This window comes from Gracilinanus agilis, chromosome 2, assembly GCF_016433145.1.
Source record: "Gracilinanus agilis isolate LMUSP501 chromosome 2, AgileGrace, whole genome shotgun sequence".
In the NCBI taxonomy this organism is placed as follows: domain Eukaryota; kingdom Metazoa; phylum Chordata; class Mammalia; order Didelphimorphia; family Didelphidae; genus Gracilinanus; species Gracilinanus agilis.
The window spans coordinates 51,384,236-51,406,522 of NC_058131.1; the positions used below are offsets into that span (position 1 = coordinate 51,384,236).

The following is a 22,287-nucleotide window of genomic DNA, read 5'->3' on the forward strand; positions in this document are numbered from 1 at the left end:
GTGTTAGGAGTGCTGCTCCATGACAAAGGACCTGTCTTCAAGGAGCTTACGGTCTCCTGGCAGGATGTGCTTGGGATACAGATAAAGAATAATGTCACATAAGGGAAGGGGACAAACAAAGGAAAGCGCCCTGGCAAATTGTAGAAAGGGAGCCAAGACCATCAGCAGAATCTAAACTCCCTGAGGGCAGGGCCCTTATCTTTGCCACGACGTTCCCCCAATGCCTATCTATGCCCATTCCCTGGCACAGTGCCTGGCTTTAATCAATGTTTGCTGGCCGACTGCCAGGAGGGAGAAGAGGGGGGATCAGAGGAGGCTTTTCTGTGGATGCAGTACACGAGTTGAGCCTTGAAGGAGGGACAAGATGTGAAAGTTTGAGATAAGGAGGGTACATGGTCCAGGCATGAGAAAAAAGTGTGTGAGAAGGCACGGCTTCTGGGAAAGAAGCAGAATAACCGCTGTGCCCTCGCCCCTTCCGGGGGTGTTTGTGAGAATGGAGGGCAAGGATCTGAAGGTCCATGTCTACACCATAAAGTCCCATCCAAATGCCAGATAGTCCTGGCCTGGGTGACTGTGGGCATCGGAATAAGCAAGCTACACAGCCGTGCAGATAAATGTTGGCTTTGAATTGAATAATGGTGATGGAAGTGATTTGAAGACTGCAGATGATCTACAGCTGTAAATTATTATTATTGTTATTGTTATTATTATTACTGTAGTTTGGCACCGTCTGAAGGAGTAGGGTGGGGGCAGTCCCTAGAAGGCATGACTTTCCGAATGTTGCCGGCTTCTCCCAGGGTCCCCCGAGGCCCCCATTATTCAGCCAGGGCAGGGACCAGAATCAGAGCTCAGGGATGGGCGCGGGGGCTTGGGGAACGGCCTTTCTGACCCATCCTGAGAAGAGGGGAAAGGAAGAGGATCCATTGTTTGATTTTCCAAAGTGGGGAATTGGAGTTCTTGGCCCCTGGACTGCAGATTTATGCCAAACGATATGTAAATGAGTGACCTGCATTTCATTTGGATTTTTGCACCAACTGTAGCACTGAAACCCCAACCTCCCTCTGAGAAAGTGAGGGGGAGTGGGGGGGGGAGCGAGGGAGGACTGGAAAGGCAGGGGAGGGGGGAGAGGAAGAGCCACTTCAGACTACATTTGAGCATCTGAGATGGTGCCCACAAAATACTTTGAGCTCTTCAGGGAAAGGAACAGAGGCTGTGGGGGGAGGGGGAAGCTTTAGGAGGAAGAGGCAGGGCGAGAGGCACTGGGAAAAGGGAGAGCAGAAGTAAGGTACTTGGGAGACAGGGACAGTGGCTTTGGGGGATTTCTGAACATTAAATGAATAACATGCAAATTATATGCAAAGTAATATGCAAATGAGCGAGGGCCGGAGGGCCATGCCGGGGAGAGAGGAATCCTGTATCTTTTTTTTTTCTTTTTCTTTTTTTGCCATTAAAGCTCTGGACCTGCGACGCGACAGAGTATATTGTCTGACATCTGTTGTGGGGGAAGCAGCCCGCGGAGTCCCGGCTGCTGCAGTGGGAGAGCGCCCTCTGCAGGCCGCGCTGCGCAGAGGCTGGGGGCGGCTGGAGGAGGCTGCTGGGGACCCGGGAGCAGGGAGGTGGGATCCAAGGGAGGGAGATAGCTAGACGGCGTGGGGAGCCGGGCTCCAGGGGGGCGGTAGGAGAGGAGTCCCGCTGCACCTCGGGAAAGGTGGGTGGTCTGGAGAGGAGAAGGAGAAAGAGGAAGAGGAAGAAGAGGGAGGGAGGAGAAGAGGATGGGCGCCTGCCCTCCCCTCTCCTCCGGGACTCAAACATCAAAGAGAAATAAATCCCGGGAAGTGGCCCCTCAAAACTCCATTCGCAAGGCTGAGTTGCACGGCTGCCCTGAGTGGGGCTCCACCCCCCACTCTGCTTCTGCCCAAGCGGACCATCCAGTCGCGCTCCAAATCCACCCGGAAAAGGTGCAAAGAGAAGCCCCCGAGTAGCCAGCGCCCGTGCCCTCCCTCTCTCCCTCCTCTGATCCTTTCGAAAGGAGCCGAGCGAGCCGCGTCGGTGGACTGGGTGGCGAAGGCTGCTAGCCGCGGGGAGCCGGCGGGGCTGCAGGGGACAGCAAAGGTGGGGAGGGCTGGCGAGGAACAGGAGGGAGGCTTCCCTAGGGCCACCCGAGGACTGGCAGCTTGGGGAAGGAGAGGGGGAGAGAGCCCCAGCCAAAGCTCCCCCCTCCCGGAGAGCCCAAGGAGGAGGCGGGTGGGGGAGGCTCCCTACGCCCTCCCCCTGCCGCGCACACGCACTCACACACTCGCTCACACACGCGCGCCCGCGCGCACGCACGCACACACACACACACACACTCACACACTCACAGCAGTCTGCTGCCGACTACCAGCTGCGATCTCCTCTGCTAGCTCTCGGGCGCCTGGACTCCCCAAGCCCCTGCGAAGGCTGGGGCAGGGCGCGCACGCTTCTGCCGGGGAGCCCTGCGGAGAGGCCGGCCACAGAACTGAGCGTTCAACCGGCTGCGGCTACGGTTTGAGGTTCTGCAGCGCTAAAGGAGGCAGCTCCGGGCGCCTGGGCAGCCGAGTTCCCGGAGCAGGGGGAGCCTGCGGCGGGGCGCGGGGCCCGACAGCGCCCGGGGCGCTCCGAAGTTGCAGGGACAAGCACCAGATGGCCGTGGCAAGAGGAACCGGAGGGGAGCGGTGGCGGCAACAGCAGCGGCGGCAACAGCAGCAGCAGCAGAGGCGGCGGCGGCGGCAGCAGCAGCCCTAGGCAGCTTCGGCTCCCCATGCGCTGAGCTGGGCACCGCGGAAGAGGCGCCAGCAGCGCGCAAAGCCCGGGGCAGCTGAGCCGAGCGCTCCGAGCGCTCAGGACTACCCACCCCGGCACCCCGACCCACTTCCCTCCCCTCTCCCGGACCCGAGCCGAACCTCCATTGCCTTCCCTGGGCCAGTCGCCTCCCCACCCCGTTGCTGCCCAAAGGACTGAGAAGGGGGCGCCAGCGCGGGGTCGGGGAGTGGACGTTCTCTTCATCCATGGCTCGGGACCCCCCCCAAGCTTGACCCGGGGCGCCCAGCCGCCCGCTGTTAGGGGAGAGCCGGGGCGCCTCGGGGAGGAGCCCAAGGGCTGAAGAAGGAAGGACCTAGATGGGTGAAGCGAGCGAGGCAGGTGGAGCAGCAGCCGCGGCGCAGAGGGGAAGGCGGAGGCCGAGAGAGTGGGGCGGGCGCCGCAAGTTCCCGTGAGAGGCAGACCCACACAGCGACCGGGAGACACCCCGATACCAAAGAGCCGGGAAGCCCGAAGCGGCTGGATTTGCAAAGCGCTCCCCCTCACAGCTCCGCTGCCTGCCCCGCTCACGCTAGGGGCGAAAGATTCGTTTGATTTGCAAAGCTTTTGTATACACTTTGGGGCTTTTCCCTAGGATAGGAGAAGGGCGCGCATTCATTGGCGAGCCCCAGGACCGTGCAAGCCGGAGCGGGGAGGGGAAGATCCTGCAGGAAGGACCCGAGGGCTTTGCCTGGGGTCCGGCCGGGAGGAGCTCCAAAGGGCCGGGCCACTAGGGTATGGGACGGGCAGCGGCGTCTGCTCGCCCCACCTCGGACCTGCGGTTTAGCAGAACCTGAAGCTTCCCAGGCTGGTGAGAGGAAAAGACTGGAGATTTCAGCATTCCCCCACCTGCTCCGCCCCCGCCCCCTAAAGATTTAGCACCCCCTTTTGTTGTTGTTGATGTTGTTTGTTGTTCATGACAATTACAAATAAGTTAAGGAAAAAAGAAAAGCCACTTCTGGATTCCTGGTTGTGATTGTGAAGTTACCTCGCATCTCGGCCCGACCTCAGGACAGTAAGTCATCTTCTCCCCCCATCTCCTGGCGTAGTCTTCCTGCATCCCTTACCCTACCTGGAACACAGGGAAACGGTGCTGCCCTCCGGCCATATTGCGCGCCCCCCCCCCCATCCCCTTCAGATACCATTGCGGGGGTGGGGGAGGGAGGGGGATGCCAGCCCTGCCAACCAGCTCTCCCTCCTCCCCCACCACCTCCCCGGGCTTCGGAGTTTGTAAACTTTTTGTTTCCTGGCAATGTGTGCAGAAATCGCAGGTCTCTCCCTCTCCTCAAATAGGTGTGGGGCGACCTGGCTGGGGGCCCGGGTTGGGGGTACCGACTAGCTAAAGGTTGCCTCCAGCAGAGGGTAGCTTGCCTTCCAACTTCAGCTGGCAGAACCCTTGGGAGGGGGGAGCCACGGGAGAGGGAGGTGCTGGAGGACATGGATGGGAATGGTGCTTTGGTCTCTGTAATCCCTTGTGTTGCTGAACAAAGATGTTCCCTCCTCCTCGCCAAGCTAGATAAGGGAGACTGAAGAAGTCTAGTAGGCAGGCAGGAGGAGTTGGGGTACAGGCTGTTGGGTAAAGGGGCTACTCTGGCCCTGTTCTGATTTGAGGCCACTGTGGGGCTGGCTACATGGCCAGTCCTTTGAATGGGATGAAGGTTATGGCATCCCCTGGGGAAGATAAGGAAATCATTCTCACTGGCTGGAAAAGTGGCTGCCCAGGCCTGGGCTTGACCCTGCAGCATTCTTGAAGTGTACCAGGCAGAGGGTCATTGTCAGGGAGCCTGTGACAGGCTTCTAGCCCTCGCAGGTGGCTCAGGAGACTGAGAGGTTGGTACCTCCTGGTGACTCAGTTTAGGTGCTGCTTCCAGTTGGGGGGGGGGGAAGCATCCTTAGCATCCTTGGGCTGATGATTTTCCTTTTGAAAAGCTCTATTTGTGGAGGGCTCAGGCTCAGGATTGGGGGCTGTGGGAGCCATGTTGAGGGAAGTCTGAGCAGACTCGGGACAGATGGTTGGGAATCTAGCCCCAGACAACCCTTCACAGAGCAGAAGGCATAGGGAAGGCTGGTGACTGGTTGGGCTTTAAGCAACTCAGCTCTGAGCACACAAGAAGGGCTCAAATGTAGTACAGGCTTTCTTAAATAGAGGTGACACCCCCAAACTGAAATCTCCACCTGTCAGGCTTGGAGGAGGTGCAGATATTTCTGAGCTTAGCTGGTCAGGGATCACAGGTTCACATGAAAAAAAATTTTTTTAAGAGTTTTTCTTTGGAAATAATTTGTTTTGAGGGGAAACAGCAGAGAGAAGGCCATCCAGAGCCAGTAACTGACTTCAATAACTGGCCTACAACCCCACCCTCTAGCCTTCCTGGTGTTAATCCAGGGGTGTGTTCCCTCCCCTGAACATAGAAACAGGAATCTGCAGAGATGGCTAAGTCTTCCCAAGAGCAGAGTCAGTGAAACAGTTCAGTCCTGGGGTAAAGGATTGATACAAAGTTTAAATAGCTTATAATGTTTTTAGCTAAAACTCAGATTGTGAAGGAGGTCGTTCCGTCTTGATTTGAAGAGATTTTAGTCCCCTGGATGGATGCTTGAGGTTGCAGCCAGCCTGTGGCATCCTTTTCAAAAGGAGAAAAAGATCAGGAAGTTTCTGTCAACAGTTATCGGGCAACTTTTTGGAGAGATGACGCAGTGAAAGGCCACAAGAGGATGTAAAAGCTTTGGATCCACTCCATGATGTGTCATTTACCACTCCCCACCCCCTTCCTCCAGCCCTTCCTTCCCCTTCCATGGTGGAGACGGGAATAACTCTGTTTGGTCCAATAAAATATCAAAGCTGGCTGCCTAAGAAAAGCTATTTGCAGTAAGAGTTTTGTTCTGGTTTTTTGTTCTGCTTATTTTGAGCTGGATGGCTGAAAAGTTGCCACTCCATTACACCCAATAAATTTAAAATGAAGGGAAAAATAAATTCTTGGAGTACTACCTAGGTCAGTAACAGATGTGCAGAGTCTGAGCAGAGAGAGGAAAGAGAGAGAGAAGAGAAGAGAAGAGAAGAGAAGAGAAGAGAAGAGAAGAGAAGAGAAGAGAAGAGAAAGGAAGGGGAGAGAAGAGAAGAGAAGAGAAAGGAAGGGGAGAGAAGGGGAGAGGGGAGAGAGGTGGTGATAGACAACAACAAGGAGGAAGGGAAAGGATAGGACATTAGAACCAATTTGCTGGAGAAATCAATCTCTCAGGGGTGCTCCTTCATCTATCATGTGATTGGAAAAAAGGAAGGTAGGTAGGTAGGTTGGTTAGTTGGTTGGTTACGGGAGTTACCTGGAGCTTCAGAGCATGGTCACATTGTAAGAGAAACCCAGTCTTGTCAGGCAGTGGCGGCTGCCCAAGAGGGTGACCAGTTGGGATTCTAGGCAGATGGTGGGAGAGTCAGCCAGGCAGGTGGGACTGAGGAAGAGAGCCTAGGGCAGCCTCCCAGGAGCACAGCCCCCTCCCACATCTTACTCAGCTCTAGTTATTTGCATAATTGGGTTACCACCTCCAGGAAATATCTTTCATTTGGCTTCACATATTTTCATTTCTGCATGACTGGAAGAAATTCATTTTCCTTCCTACGCGAAGATCTGGTTGCTGCCAGCCTCGGTCACCTACCCTCTCCCCACCTTTCGCCCGCCTTTTGGAGATAGGCAGGAATCTGGGCAGCCATCCTTCCAGGGCTGAGGCTTCTTCCACGGCAAGGAGTGGGTGTGTGGAGTGGCTTCCCTTAGCGAGGAAGAAGACAAGGAAATAAGTCTTTGTTTTCATCTATAGAATCGGACTCTCCTTGATCCCGTTACCTGGTGCGTTAGTAACCTCCATTGATGCTCCACTGCCCTCCATTTAGTACTTGCTCTTGTCCAGGGATCTTGCTGTCATGGAAGGAGGCAGCATGCTGTCATTCTGAGTCCAAACACTGGCTCCGCCTCTTACTACCTTTCAGACCATCCATAAAGCATTCCATCCAAGCCTCTTTTGTGATCTGAGAAATGGGAATTCTCACTGTCTGTTCCTATGAATGAGGTTCTTTGAAAACCTCAAATTCTTGGTGGATTCTCTTTCCAAGATGTCTTCAAGACGAGGACAACTTGTTTGGCTGGGGACGGGGGATGTCAGGGATTCTTGGGCAAGTGAGTTACAATTGATAACTTCCTGGGACCCTCCCAATTCAGGGGGTCTGTGATAGAAATAGGAATTGGTACCGTCACCTTCATAGAATGATTAGGGCTAGAAGGCGTCTTGGGGCTCCTCTAGCCCAACCCTCTTATTTTACAGAGAAGTAAACTGAAGCTCTAAAGAATGGAAGAAGAGCATTTATTAAGTACTTCTGGCAGTAGGTGGTGCAGGAGATAGTGCCCAGCCTAGAAGTCAGGAAGATCTGAGTTCAAACCCAGTCTTAGATACTTGCTAGCTGTGTGACCCTGGGCAAGTCACCCTATTTGCCTCTGTTTCCTCATCTGCCAAATGAGCTGGAGAAAGAAATGGCAAACCACTTCAGTATCTTCACCAAGAAAACCCCAAATGGGGTCCCAAGGTCAGACACAACTAAGGAAAAACAAAAACGAAACACAGACGTTAAGCACTGAGGATTCAAATATAAGGACAGGACAGTCCCTGCTCTCAAGCAGCCCACATCATATCCTAAGAGGGAAACAAGTCATAGGGGACGTTCAGCAGCAAGTCAAATGTCAAGACCCCCTGGTCCTTAGGGTTCCACAGCAAAGCAGATGGCAATACATCTTTTTCAATGTCATTTCCATTGATAAATGTGTATCTGTCACCAATGCTGAAGCATCTGACAAGGGAAGGACTTTGGGGGTGAGAGCTTTCTTTTCCAGCTTTTCAGGAGCTGTGGCTCCTATGGATGCCAAGATTACAGCCCCTGGCATATGTTGCCTCATGCCTCTCTCCCAGGATGCTTTGCTGTTTCAACCAGGCTAGCTTGCCTGCTCCACCAAAGCACAGAGAGTAGGGGAGCCAGGAGACCCTTCCTTCCAGTCCTGAGATCACTCCTGGTTGGTTTTCGGTTTGGGAGCTGGCCATTTATTAATACTCAATCAGTGAGCCAATAAAGCATGTCTTATGTACCTTCTGTGGGCCAGCCACAAGGAAAAGACAAAAACCTTCAAAAAAAACTTACCTTCTATTCATGTGGGGAAGAAATGATCAACACCTGGAATGGGGAAGAGCCTCGAGTCATAGGAGGTTCAATTAAAGCACCTGGGGGCATTTAGCCTCCAAAAGAGAAGGCTCTTTGAGGTGCTCCAGAGGATAGAGTGCTGGGTCTGGAATCAGGAACACTTGGGCTCCGACACTTCCTAGCTGTGTGGCCCTGGGCAAGTCACTTAACCTTTGCTTGCCTCAGTTTCCTCAGCTGTAAAATAAGAATAGTAGCACCTACCTCACAGAGTTGTTATGAGCATCTAATGAGAGAATGTTCAGAAAGGGCACTTAGCACAGTGCCTGGCACTTAGTAGGTGCTTTATAAATATTTGTTCCGTTCCTTTCTTTCTCACCTAGGGAATATGATAACTAGCTTTGAGTACTTGAGGGATGATTAATTATATAGAAGAGAGGCAAAGTGAATGGAGTGCCAGGTCTGGAGTGGGAAGATCTAAGTTCAAATCTTGCCTTTGATACTTCCTAGCTGTGTGACCCTGGGCAAGTCATTTAACCTCATTGGCCTCAGTTTTCTCAGCTGTCAAATGAGCTGGAGAAGGAGATAGCAAACCACTGCAGTATCTCTGCCAAGAAAACCTCAAATGGGATCACAAAGAGTTGGACCCCACTGAAAAGCCTGAATAACAACAACCCTTCAGTCAAATACAACCATTTGTCTGAAGCCGACCCCTCGGTAGGTTGAGCATGTGGCATCAGTCTTCCAGAGAATTGGGTCGGGCTTCAGCAGCCTGATTTTCCAATGTGTTCTGCTGTGCTGACACCTGCTTGTACAGTGAGTGTTTGGTCAGAGAAAGTTTGTTGGTTTATTTGCTTTAAACCCTTAGCTTTCCTCTTAGAATCGATACGAAGTATCAGTTCCAAGGCAGAAGAGCAGTAAGGGCTAGGCAATGGGGGTTAAGGGACTTGCCCAGGGTCACCCAGCCAGGAGGTGTCTGAGGTCAGTTCTGAACCCAGGACCTCCCACCTCTAGGCTTGGCTCTGTATACACGGAGCCATCTAGCTCCCCCTCAAAGAGAGTGTTTCATTAAATGCAGGTCCAGGTTTCAATTTTTTCTGATTCAATAAAACCCTTTCAGTCATTCAACAAATATTTCTCTTGTGTGCCTAGCATTATGCTGGGTGCTGGGCGGATTAAAAAACTGGAATAGGACGCAGCCCCTGCCCTCGTGGAGTTTAGAGTCTGATAGAATGAAAGATCGATAGTCCTTTTTTAAATTAAATGAAGGGTTTTTTTTCCCCCATGAACAAAAATTTGCTTTCTCTCCCTCTCTTGAGGAGATGGGTGGTGGCACTGGAAACCCTCATAAGAAACATCGGCCATCTCCAATCACAGCACGTCCCCGGGTCTGAGTCAGTCTTCTCGTCTTCTCTCTGGGGAGGGGCGGCTCGTTATGTGGATTGGAATTCCGAAGTCTCTCAGAGTCCTGGAGCTCCATCCTTCCTGCATTCTCCGTGGAGCTCCATCAATAAATACCCCATCGTGCTTAAGAGGGGCAAACGAGTGTTCTGGGAGGTCACAGGAGGACAGCTGGCACCCCTGGGAGGAATTACTGGGGACAGCCTTGGGGAGGGGGCAGCATCTGAGCAGGGCTTTAAAGGGTGGGTAGAATTTCAGCTGGGAAAGAGTGGAGGGACAACATATCATTTACAATGCCAAGCTGTTCAGTCAGTCAGCTAGCATTTAGTGAGCTCTTAGCCTGTGCCAGGCACTGTGCAAAACCCAGAGCAGCAAGATGGTACACTGGATTAGGGTGCTGATCTGAAGTCAGAAAGACCCGAGTTCAAATCCAGCCTTAGAGACTTATTGGCTGTGTGACCCTGGGCAAGTCAGTTACCCCTGGTTGCCTCAGTTTTCTCATCTATAAAATGGAATAATAATCATGATGATGATGATGATGATGATGATGGTATGGAATGGAATAGAATAATAACCCACCTTTTGCTAATGAGGATCAAATGAGATAATAACTGTAAAGCACTTAGCACAGTGTCTGGCACATAGTAGGTGCCATATAAATGCTAGCTATCACCATCGTTATTATCATCATGATAAGAAAATGCTTGATAAATGCTTATGAAAACGCCAGTGTCCCAATGAGAATGTTCAATGCAGAGCATATAGAGGAGAGGGAGTTTGAAGAGCTGAGTTCTGGTTCTGATTCTGTCTACATACTTCCCTTGTGATTGGGGGTAAAATCACCTAACCTGGATGACCCTCATTTTCCTTTTCCATGAAATGAATAACACTTGCCATGAAGTCAGAGAGAGGACCTGGGTTCCGATCCCACCTCTGACCTTAACTGTGATCTTGGCAAGACAGTTGACCTCCTAGACCTTGGTTTCCTGATCTGTAAAAAGAGGGAGGGAGGCATATGGAGGTCCCTTTCAGCTCTAGAGGTTTGATTCTATGTAAACCTTAAGGTCTTATTATTTGTAGAAGGTGGAGCTTTGGACCCCTAGAGGAAAAGTGGCTTGAGTAGGAAGTCTCAGACTCACCCCTTCCCCAAGCTTTAAGCCACCCATTAACTCTCAGGTATGGGAGCCTTCCTTAACAATAGGATAAAGCCAAAGCTTTCTATATCTTCAGACAGAAGATATAGAAGATATTTAAGTCAGAAACCTAGACTTGAAATAGCCCTGGTAGCATCCGTGGAAAAGACTGTTCCCAGAGCTCTGCCATTTGAAATGGAAACTTAATTTGTTTGTGGCTTCTACTTCTGAACTGGTAGCTCTGAGAATGCGAGTGACTGGACCTTAGCCTCTGGACACACCAGCCTGGCTTGTAGGGAAAGGCTTTGGGGATTCTTTGTGTGTTTCCTGTAATATTAACACAGAAGTCAAGACTTCTGCTTTCTATAATTTGTGGGAACTCACGGTGAGCCAGATGTCCCTGAGAAGGAAAACAAAGATGAGTTCTGCCATAAGGAGGAAAATGATGCTTTAGTCCCTGTTCCCAGACCTACTCCCCGGGCTCAGGAGGTTTTGATCGGTTCCCAGACAAAATTGAAACACATCTCTTAGACGCCTGCAGTCTGGTTCAGATGGTGGCTGCCTGGAAAGGGGACAGCTCAGAAGGTGGACACTAGGCAGCAGAGAAGAGAGCTCCCCATGCAGAGGAAGCCTTCACAGCTACTGTTAACAGTCAGTTCTGTACCTCTGGCCAGAGATGGGCAGATTAAGGCAGGGCTCGAGTAGCTTCTCTTTGATATGGCTGGAAAGAAGATGAAATGGTAAATGTTCCCAACTGCTGCTCTAAAAGGTGGGAGCAATCAGAAGCCACCCTCAGGACAAATCTCAAACTCCCTGGCAATGAGTGAGGGCTACATGACTCCAAAAACATCTCATGTAGAATGCAGAAAGCCCCCACCTTTGAAGAACACAAAGAAAATAGATTATACTTTTTTTTCCACTACATACCAAGATAATCCCATTTCACAAATGAAGAAACTGAGGTATTAGGAGTTACACGAACTCTGGTGGCAAAGGATGGCAATTGCCTAGCCCTTAACACTCTTCTTGCCTTGGAACTGATACTTAGGGTTTAAGATAAGGATTTTTAAAAAATGAGTCAGAAATCCTGGGTTCTGGTCAGTTCACAAACACATAGCTAGGTGGTGCAATGGATAGAGCACCAGATCCAGAAAGACCTGAGTTCCAATCCTTCCTCAGATACTTACTAGCTGTGTTACTCTGGGCAAGTCAATTTACCTCTTTCTGCCTCATTTCTTTATCTATAAAATAGGGATTACGTTAGCATCACCCTTCATTGTGAGGATAAAATGAGCGAATATTTATAAAGTGCTTTGCAAACCTTAAGGAAGCAATGGAAATGCTAACTGCCGTTGTTAGCGCTTATTAGGTGTTCATGTTGTTTGGCACTGGACTGGGGATACCAAGGTGGGGGGAACATGGTCCCTACATTCCTCTAATAGGGGAGACAAGTAAATAACTATATATACAAGATACATATGGAGTAGATGGAAGGTAATCTCGGAGGAAGGGGGTCAGGCATGGAATGGACTAGAAAAAGTCTCCTGTAAAAGTTGAGGTTTGAACTGAAAATTGCAGAAGGCCAGGAAAGCTAGGGAGAGGAGGAGGTGAGAGGGGCCAGAGTATTTCAGTCATGAGAAACAGTCTGTACAAATAAGATGGAGTGTTGAATGTAAGGAAGATGGAACCAAGAAGGAAGGCAGTCAAGTGTGCAAAGCCTGGAAAGGTGAGAAGGAGCCAGGGTGTGAAGGATTTTAGATGCCAGAGGACTTTCTATTCAATCCTGGAGGTAATAGGGAGCCATAGGAGTTTATTGAGGATTGGGGTAATGTGATTGGACATGAGCTTTTGGAAGATCACTTGGATAGTTGTTGGGTTGGAGTAGGGAGAGACTTGAGCTCTACCACTCATTTATTGTGGACGCCTGAATGCCTCTCTGCGCCTCAGTTTTCTCATCTGTAAAATGAAGATGTTGGATTAGACAGCCCAGTTCTAACATCCCATTTTCTATGGGGTTTTTTTTGAATATTTTCTTTTCCCAGTTACATTTAGTAACAATTCCTATGTTTTCTGAAATTATAAGATCCAAATTGCCTTATTCTTAATGAATCGTGGGATTTAGGACCACAGGAGATAGAGTATCCAAAACCAACTCTTTAATTTTTTAGACTAAGAAACTGAGAGCTGATCTAGCCTGCATATATCTTGTGTGCAGTGAGGGGGTTTGGCATGCCGTCTTCCCTTTAGATAAGCTCCTTGAATTTAGGGACCATCTTTTGTCTCTTTGTGTCCCTGAGTGCTTAGCACAATGTCTGGCCCATAGTAGGTCCTTAATATTCTCTAATTGAATATGTAAAATACTACCTCTAGGTTGCAGCTGGGTAATTTGGCCCAGATTTTTGTTCTCCCTCCTATAAAGTCTCCAATCTTAGCCCCTTTCCAATCTTGGTAAATATTGTAGACTGGCTCCCTTTTATCAGACTCAGACTCAGTTAACAGCTTTGGATTCCCACCCAATCAGGAACTTTCTTTCTTTAAATGTGAAATCATCAAAGGTTCGAATTTCTGAGGCGATGCTCCCCTACATGTAGTGGCCTGCCAACAGTTGGTCTTTTCAATGAGAAATCAATCGATAGGGGACAGCTGGGTGGCTCAGTGGATTGAGCACCAGGCCAAGAGATGGGAGGTCCTGGGTTCAAATCTGGCCTCGGACTCTTACTGTGTGACCCTGGCCAAGTCCCTTAACCCTATTTGCCTCAGTTTCCTCATTTGTCAAATGAGCTAGAGAAGGAAATGAAAAACCACTCTAGTGTCTCTGCCAAGAAAATTCCAAAAAAGGTCACAAAGAGTCAGACAAGACTGAAAATGACCAAACAACAACCCCAGAGGGAAAGCATTTCAGATATGGAAGGCATACCATACGAAGGCCCAAAGATCAGAGAAGGAATGTTGTGGATAGGGAATAGCTAGCAGGCCAGTTTGTCTGGAATGGAAAGAGCCAGAAGGGGAATAATGGGTAATGACTGGAAAGGTGGGCAGGAGCCAGACGGTAGAAGGCTTTAAATGCCAGGCTAATGAGTCTGTATTTTTTTTTAAATCTCAGTAGCAATAAGGTGTCATTGAAGTTTTCAAGTTGTTGGGTTTAATTGATAAACTGATATACATAATTTACAGTGCTTTCCATATCACCTATCCCCAGCAGCTCATTGGCTGTGTGGAGGATGGGTTCAAGAAGGGAAATACTGAAAGTAGGGAAGCCAATTAAGAGGCTATTACAGGGAGTTGCTGGGTGGTTCAATAAATTGAAAGCCAGGTCTAGAGATGGGAGGTCCTGGGTTCAAATTTGACCTCAGATAGATCCTGGCTATATGACCCTGAGCAAGTCACTTAACCCTCATTGCCTCACCCTTACCACTCTTGTGCCTTGGAACCAATACTCAGTATTGATTCTAAGATGGGAAGTTAAGAGTTAAAAACCAGAAGAGGTTTTTACAGTAATTCAGATGAGGGGTGATAAAGGCCCAAACTAGGTTGTGTGAAGGGGGAGGGGGAGCAGGACAGATGCAAGAAATATTGTGGAAGGATAAATAAGACTTGGTGGCTGATTAGATATGGGGGCTGAGGGGGCAGGGAAGGGAGAGAGACAGAGGGAGGGAGAGAAAGGGAGGGGAAGAGAGAGAGAGGGAGAGATAGAGAGAGGGAGGGAGAGAAAAGAGATGGAGGAAGGGGAGAGAAAAGAGAGAAAGGGAGGGGAAGAGAGAGAGGGAGAGACAGAGAGAAGGAGGGAGAGAAAAGAGATGGAGGAAGGGGAGAGAAAGGGAGGGGAAGAGAGAGAAAGAGAGAGAGAGAGGGAGGGAGAGACAGAGAGAAGGAGGGAGAGAAAAGAGATGGAGGAAGGGGAGAGAGAGAGAGAGAGAGAGAGAGAGAGAGAGAGAGAGAGAGAGAGAGTGTGTGTGTGTGTGTGTGTGTGTGTGTGTGTGTGTGTGTGTTAAGGATACCTCTGAGGTTGAAAAGGTGATGGTGCCATCAACAGAAATGAGGGACTTTGGAAGAAGGATAGGGCTGGAGGAAATAGAAGTTCCATTTTGGCCATGCTGAGTTGGAGACATCCAGCAGGCAGGCAGTTGGCAACTGGAGCTCAGGAGAGCGATTAGGGCTACATATAGAGATTTGGGAATCCTCTGCATAAGAAGTTAAAGTCGATGTAAACAATGACTGTGATTTAATTGGAGCTGATGGGTTGGTTGGTAATTATGCAGCCAGGAGACAGCTGGAGTAGAATACGAAAAGCACTAGCTTTGGAGTCGGGAGACTTGGGTTTGAGTCAAGACGATAAGTGTATGTTATGCACCTACTATGTGCCAGGCACTGGGCTAAGTGCCGGAGTCTTGGAACTGTGTAACTCCAGGCAAACAATTTATTCTCCTAGAGCCTCAGTTTCCTCATCTGTAAAATGGAGATGATGATGATGATGTTTACACTACTTACCTCACCAAATTACTTTTAATTTTTTGAGACCCTTAACTTTTCATCTAAGAATCGATACCGTGTATTGGTTCTAAGGCAGAAGAGTGGTAAGGGCTAGGCAATGGGGGTCAAGTGACTTGCCCAGGGTCACACAGCTGGAAAGTGGCTGAGGCCAGATTTGAACCTAGGACCTCCCATCTCTAGGTCTGGCTCTCTCAATCCTCCGAGCCACCCAGCTGCACTCCCTCATAGGGTATTTTGAAGAAAGTACTTTGTAGAGTCCTAGATAAATGAGTCTCTCTTAGCAGGACCCAGAGCACTGAATTTGGTTCGAAATCCAGAAATCAGCGACTCACCTCTCTGAAGAGCCTTGAGCAAAGCTCTCCCTAGCTTGGGGATATTAGTTTCTTCTTCCATAAAATGAAGAATTTGGATGAGGCGAGCTCTGAGGTCCCTTCCAGCTCTGTTGGTGAAGCTAAATGGGGTAGATTGAGAAAGTGCCACCACCCCATTCCTCTACATCTGTGTCTCTCTAAACCCGGCTGATCCCTGCCAACAAGTTAAAGGGTAACATATGCTGAGCACAAACTCCTGCTCTGTCTCACTGCCTCAGCCTTCTTCCCCTCCAACTGCAGCACTGAAGGAACAAAAATCTAGATGCATGTTTGGTCAAAGCCCACGGGCAGGCGGGGAGTGATTTCTGGGAGCCACAAAAGGTTTTGGAGTTGGGGATGCCCAAAGAAAAGGAGAAATCTCCCACCTTTAGAGGCTCTCCTTAAGAGCAGAGAGAACCAGAGGCACTAGGTAGCCCAGTGGATAGAGCACCAAGCCTGGAGACAGGCGCTCCCGAGTTCAAATCTTGCCTCAGACGCTTCTCAGCTGTGTGACCCTGGGCAGGTCACTTAACCCCAATAACCCAGCCCTTTCTTCTGCCTTAGAAGCAATATACAGTAATGATTCCAAAATGGAAGGCAAGGATTTAAAAGAAAATTAAAAAGAGCAGAGAGAACCATCTGGATGCCATTAAAAATAAATATTCACTTTGTTGTTATTGTTCAGTCGTGTCCAACCCCATGTGGGGTTTTCTTGGCAGAGTTACTAGAGCGATTTTGCTGTTTCTTTCTCCTTCTCCAGCTCATTTTACAGGTGAGGAAACTGAGGCGAACAGAGTGAAGTGACTTGCCCAGAGTCACACAGCTAGGAAATGTCTGAGATCAGATTTGAACTCAGAAAGGGAGTCTTCCTGACTCTAGGCCTTCTTCCCATTCCAGGGCCTTTCTGACATTTGAAGGGGAGGGCTGGTGAGCCCACCCACTGATATCCAAGGGGCAGTGATGGGGAGGAGGCCGGGGAGGCCAGCTCTGCACCGATTCACCTGGACTCCTGCACAGTCCATCCAGAGGAGTTCCCCAAACAAAGCATTCCCTTCAAGGATCTCACGGGCTTTCCATCCCTTCAGACTGGGCTCAATTGGCTGCCAATCTTATCCTTCAGGTCTCCAGGGTCAAAAGTGCCTGGAAAAAATTTGTGCCTATGGCACTGGGTTGATAGATTATAATGATGGGCAAATAACTATCACAAGGCCTTTCAGTATGCCCGTGGCATCCTCTAGGTCACAGGGTTCCCCACAGCTCCCATTGGAGTAACAGAGAACGTCTCAAGGGAGTTGTGCTCCTGGGCTGTCTCCCACTTCCAGCTCTCAAAGATGGCGACCTTGAAGAACAAAGAAACACATTCCCCAGGTGCTGCCTCCTAGAGTACTTTGTCGGGATTTCTCCTTTGCCCCCATCATTCCTTCTTTGTGTCACATTTAATCCCTGTAGATGCAGCGCTCACAGAATTTATTTATTTGTTTATTTTAACCCTTACCTTCCATCTTGGAGTCAATACTACGTCTAGGTCTAAGGCACTGGACTAGGCAATGGTTGAGTGACTTGCCCAGGGTCACATAGCTGGGAAGTGTCTGAGGCAAGATTTGAACCGAGGACCTTCTGTCTCTGGGTCTGGCTCTCAATCCAGACGTCCCAAGCTCATAAGAATTTAGAGCCATAAGGTAGGTTATAAAACCATCTAGTCAAAGTCTGTCATTTTGTAGATTTAATTCAAAAAATTTATAAATTTATTATTTATTAATAAAAAACAATAAATACCAATGAAAACAATAAATAATAAATTCTGTATTTGTTGATAGGAATAACAAATAAATAAAAATAAATTTAATTCAATAAATATTTATTAAATGCCTAAAACAATAACAGGATAGTTGGGTGGTACAGTGGGTAAAATCAGGAAAACACATCTTCCTGAGTTCAAATGTGGCCTTAGACACTTGCTAGTTGTGTGACTCTGGGCAAGTCCCTTAACCCTGTCTGCCTCAGTTTCCTCATCCATAAAATAAACTGGAGAAAGAGATGGCCAACCACACCAGTATCTTTGTCAGGAAAACCCCAAAAGGGAGCATGAAGAGTTGGACACGATTGAAAAATGACTTAAGTACAAGCTAGACATTATTTCCAACGAGGCATTCTGCCTTCAAGGAATATATACTCTCCAGTGGGCAGTACTGAGGTGAGTCGGCTTGTAGGAAAATATATGAACGCAGGTCATTTGGTTTTTCACAGAGATGTTTTCAACCAAGACTGGGGACTGAAAATTAATAAACATTTACAGGATGTACAATTGTTAGTGTTTGCGGGTTTTAAAAAAATTCTCATGGGCATCTGCTCAAAAAAAAAAATGGAAACGCATTATAAAGTGAGATTGATTTGGGCCTGGAGCCTAATTGGTTGGGAGGGAGGATTGAAGTGGCTTTTCTGATCCCTGCCTTGCTCTTTTCCCATTGGATCTGGATAGGGAACAAAGAAGAAAAACATAAGTAAAGAATTCCTGGCTTTGGCTCTTGTGGGAAGATGATGGTCATATAGCATCGATAGCAACAGCAACCCATCTCAGTCTGATAGCATTTCAAGGTTTACAAAGAATTTTCCTTGCATCAACCTTGTGAAGGGGACCATATAAGAATGAATATTCCCATTTTGCAAATGGAGAAGCCAAGGCTTATATTGGCATTCTAGTAAGGAGTAGAGGCCTGAATTCCATTCAACCCAGGTGATAGGGCTTTGAGGGACCTTGGAGATCTTCTAGCCCCAGAATTTTTTATCTAGGGTCCATGAACTTAAAAAAAAAAAAAATTTAGATGGAGGCAGTGAGGTAGCTCAGTGGATAAACCTAGGCCTAGAAACAAGAGGTCCTGGGTTCAAATCTACACTCAGACAATGCCTGGCTGTGTGACCCCAGGCAAGACACTTGGCCCCCAAGGCCAAGCTCTTATCACTCCTCTGCTTCAGAACCAATACACAGTATTGATTCTAAGGTGGAAGGTAAGGGTTTAAAAAATATTTAAATAACTGATTTCATATAATTCGTTTCCTTTGGCTCTCTGTATTTTATGCCATTAAAAACACAATTCTGAAAAGGGATCCATTGGCTTTAGCAGACTGCCAGAGAGGTCTGTGGCCCACCAAAAATGGCCAACACCTGCTGCCTTAGCTTTTCCTTTTCATTTTGCCTCCCACGTCCCAGTCAACTGTCTCTGCAGGCGGGCAAAACCAGGTCGACGGTAACAGACAGGACTCAAACCCATCCGAGAATCGGGTTAGTGGGGGAGCCTCTACCCTAAGCATACGGAGACTTGGCCAGGTAGAAGGGGCGGATGAGGACAGTTTATTCCAGTGACCATGAAGGCGGCCGAAGCCAGGCACTGTGGAGCGCTTAGAGCTTGGTCAGACATCAAAGGTGCCCTCCGCTGCATCCTGGGCCGTCACCCTCATCTCCACTTTTGTCTTGCCACTAAACGTGGAGAAGAGGATAAGACGGATGACTTTGGGCATCTCTTAAATCCAATTTATGGGCTAGTCAAGACACGGACCATTGATGCTCCGTTAGTCCTCTTCGAGTAGGAAGGGCAACAACCCACCAACCAATATTCCAGGAAGGGGACCATTTTGGTGGCTTGCACAGGTAGCTGGGAGCAGTAAGCCAGGCCTCTAATTGGATGGCCTCTATTGAAGGGAAGTGTTCTAGCACATTGTGCCAGAAAGGGGGACCGTAGCAAACCCAGGGAAGAATGGTTTCTTCTTCTATTTTTATTTCTCGTGAAGTCTAGGGGAGTACTCTGTCTACAGCGGGCACTCATTCGGGGTTAGCTCTCTCCCTAGGATTTCTCCAATTCAGAAAATAGCTGGATAAACAAAGGCTGGAGGAGAGTAATGAACTCATCCATAGTGAAGCTGGTCCCAAAGCCAGCATTCTTTCCATTACATTAGGAATTCACTCTTCCACCTCCCATTGTCTTTTGGGAGCTAGACAAGAGCGTTATGGTAGTTTCAAGTCATGGTTCAACAGGGATTGTTGGGGGCAGGCCTTTCCTTGGGAGGCGAGCCTCCCTCTCTGCAAGGGACCATTGCTCTGAAACTGGACACAGCCATCCCTCTGCTATGTGGCTATCAGAGTATGGACTTGACTTCTCCTTGGTGATTACTTCCCATTGTGTGGGGGATGGCTTGCTGTTTGGTTACTCCAATTGTAGGGTCAAGAATGGCTAAAGAGAGGTCACGTAGGGGATGGAGGGAATGGGGAGTTTGACCTCAGAGCAAAGGAAACCTGAGGTCAAGGTCTGCCTCTGTGTATGGACAAGTCACTTGACCTCCCAGAAGCCCCCAAGCACTGAGACTCTCTAAGAGACTGAAATTTCACTCTAAGACTCCAATGTTGATCTGTGGTAGTAGAGACAGTTCCCTATTCCAGACCAAAAGAAACAAAAATTATTTTTAAAAAGGATTTTCCAAGTCCTCTCCAATATCACAGGGAAGAGGAATCACAGGAAGGAAGAATAAATAGAGATTTATTAAATGCCTTCTAATCAAGCCAGGCATTAAGCTAAGTATTTTTAATCTCATTTGTTCTTCACAAAACCTCTGGGACGTAGGAGCTATTATTCTCCCTATTTTGCAGTTGAGGAAACTGAGGCAAACAAAGGTTAAGTGATTTATCCAGGGCCATACAGCTATTGTCACAGGTTGAATTAGAACTCAGGCAGGTCTTCCTTTCTCTAGGCTCTATCAGCCGATGCACAGTTTTATAATCCTAAAAAGATGTATCCTCCCCAAATCCCAGCTATGAGAGACTTAGCTTCTTATAGAACCATGGAAATAAATGTGTGTCCCAAAGGAGCACTGAGCATTAAAGAAATCAGGCTGAAACCAACAGAAATCAGGCAGCAGTCCTTGAAGATATTTCATAGACTGCTAAATTATTCAAGATGAAGAGAATCAAGTCTCCAGACTACAGAGGCTTTTATCCCAGGGCTGATGAACTTGGTTTTTAATATTTTGATAACAATTTCAATATAATCATTTTCCTTTGTCATCCAAAGTATTTCATGTAATACATTTAAAAACATGATTCCAGAAAGGGGTCCATGGGCTTCCCCAGATGGCCAAAGGGGTTTAGGACCCAGAAAAAACCAAGAACCCCTGATCTAGACCAAATGCTTTTTTAAAGTGCCTTGCCCAAGGTCTAATGGTAGAACTTGCAATAAAAATAGCTAACATTTATTTAGCACCAACTACATGCTGAAGCACTGTGCTAAGGAATTTATAATTGTCACTTTTGAGCCTTGAAACAATCTTGTGAGGGTAAGTACTGTTATTATCCCCATTTTACATAAGAGGAAACTGAGGCAGCCAAAGGTCAAATGACTTGCCTGGGGTCTGAGGCTGAATTTGAACTCAGGTCTTCCCAACTCCAGGTCCAACAACCATTTCTAGTTCTCAGTCTATTGTCCACTCATTCATTCATCCACTCAATCAATATTTATTCAGCATAGATAGTAGACTGGATTTTGCCTCGAGTCTTTATTGTTTTGTATAAATATACTGGAGTTGAGGTAGGGGCCAGGCCAGCACCTGCAAGGGATAAAGTGCAAGACTGTACTCGACCACTGAAGACTTGTTTCTCATCTTTAAAATGAGAGATTTTTAGACTAGGTGCTCTCTAAGGTCCTTCATAGATCCCAAGTCAGGAGATCCTGGGTTCAAATGTGGCCTCAGAAGCTTCCTAGCTGTGTGACCCTGGACAAGTCACTTAATTCCCATTCTCTAGCCCTTAATGCTCTTCTGCCTTGGAACCAATAGTTAGTGTCCATTCTAAGAAAAAAGATAAGGGTTAAAAAAAGTCCTTGAAGCTAGATAATTGCCCAAAAGGCAGCGTATTTATCTATCTGCTTATTATTTCTACAAACCTTTTCTCTGTCCCTGGACAGTTGAGTAACTCCCAACCCCACGCTGAATTTAAATTTAGAATTTAAAACAAAAACATCAGTCCAGTATTTTTGAGTCTGCCTATTGGAATTGTGGTCAGTCACCCAACAGCCCAGGGGGAAAAAATACCCCAGTCTCCCTCTTGCCAGATGCTGGAGAATATCTACAATCCTTCACCAAAATGGTAGCCGGGCTCCTTTAAATCACATCTGGCTAGCCTTGCCTATTCCTCATCAGCACCTAAGCCTCCCCCTTTCTTCTCCCCGGCCTCCGTCTCCCCCCCACTTCAGTCCCCAGTGGCAGCTGAGAGACATTAGTCATTTTTTTCTGTACGGCCAAGAGAGACCTGCTTTTGACCACATCAAAGCCCGGAGACCAGGGCCAAGCGTCCATCCCTCCCCTCCTCCCGATCTCGGCCAGGAGCCCCGCCACAGCTGGGAGGCCAGACCCACCCAGCTTGCCTCAGAGCTTGGTAAGCTGAAAGGTCTGACCTGTTTGCTCCCTCGCAGCTGGAGCGACAGCAGGGAAACTCTCTGGGTCTTCCCTTCCAACATTGATGATGATGTAGGGTGGAGGCAAGAAGGGCTGGACAGTCAGCATTTCCAGTATTAGTATTTGGTTAGAGGGGAAAACAGGCCAGAAAAGGGGGGAAAAATCCCTGCCTGGTGCCAGCTGAAACCAACTGCAGGGCCTTAGCATCTACAAATTGCCTTTCTCCTTCCCAGGCCAGCCCTTCGTTAAGCTGGCCCAAAGACCCACGGCTAAAGCTAAACAAATAGGGCTCCAATTTCCTCCTAGATCCCAGGGAGGGTTAGATAGGCCCGAAGCAGCATCCTGGCTTTGGTTTATATATTTATTTTCCATTTCTTCCCCCTAAGTCGGAAAACAATGTCGCACTTAATTCTCAACATATGCTCCAGTAACATAATAGCCTCTAGTTTTCTTTGACCTCTGGTTGCAAGGGGGGTGGCAGTAAACAGAC

The 22,287-nt window shown here is 48.4% G+C and overlaps 1 protein-coding gene across 1 annotated transcript in view; it reads left to right on the forward strand.

Moving 5' to 3' along the window:
- The first annotated feature begins 3,507 nt into the window (after positions 1-3,507).
- Positions 3,508-22,287, forward strand: part of CBFA2T3 (CBFA2/RUNX1 partner transcriptional co-repressor 3) — a 119,222-nt gene continuing 100,442 nt past the window's right edge. Inside the window, exon 1 of the mRNA XM_044663177.1 lies at positions 3,508-3,832. The gene's annotated coding sequence lies outside the window, so the exon portion shown is untranslated. The remainder of the gene's footprint in view (positions 3,833-22,287) is intronic.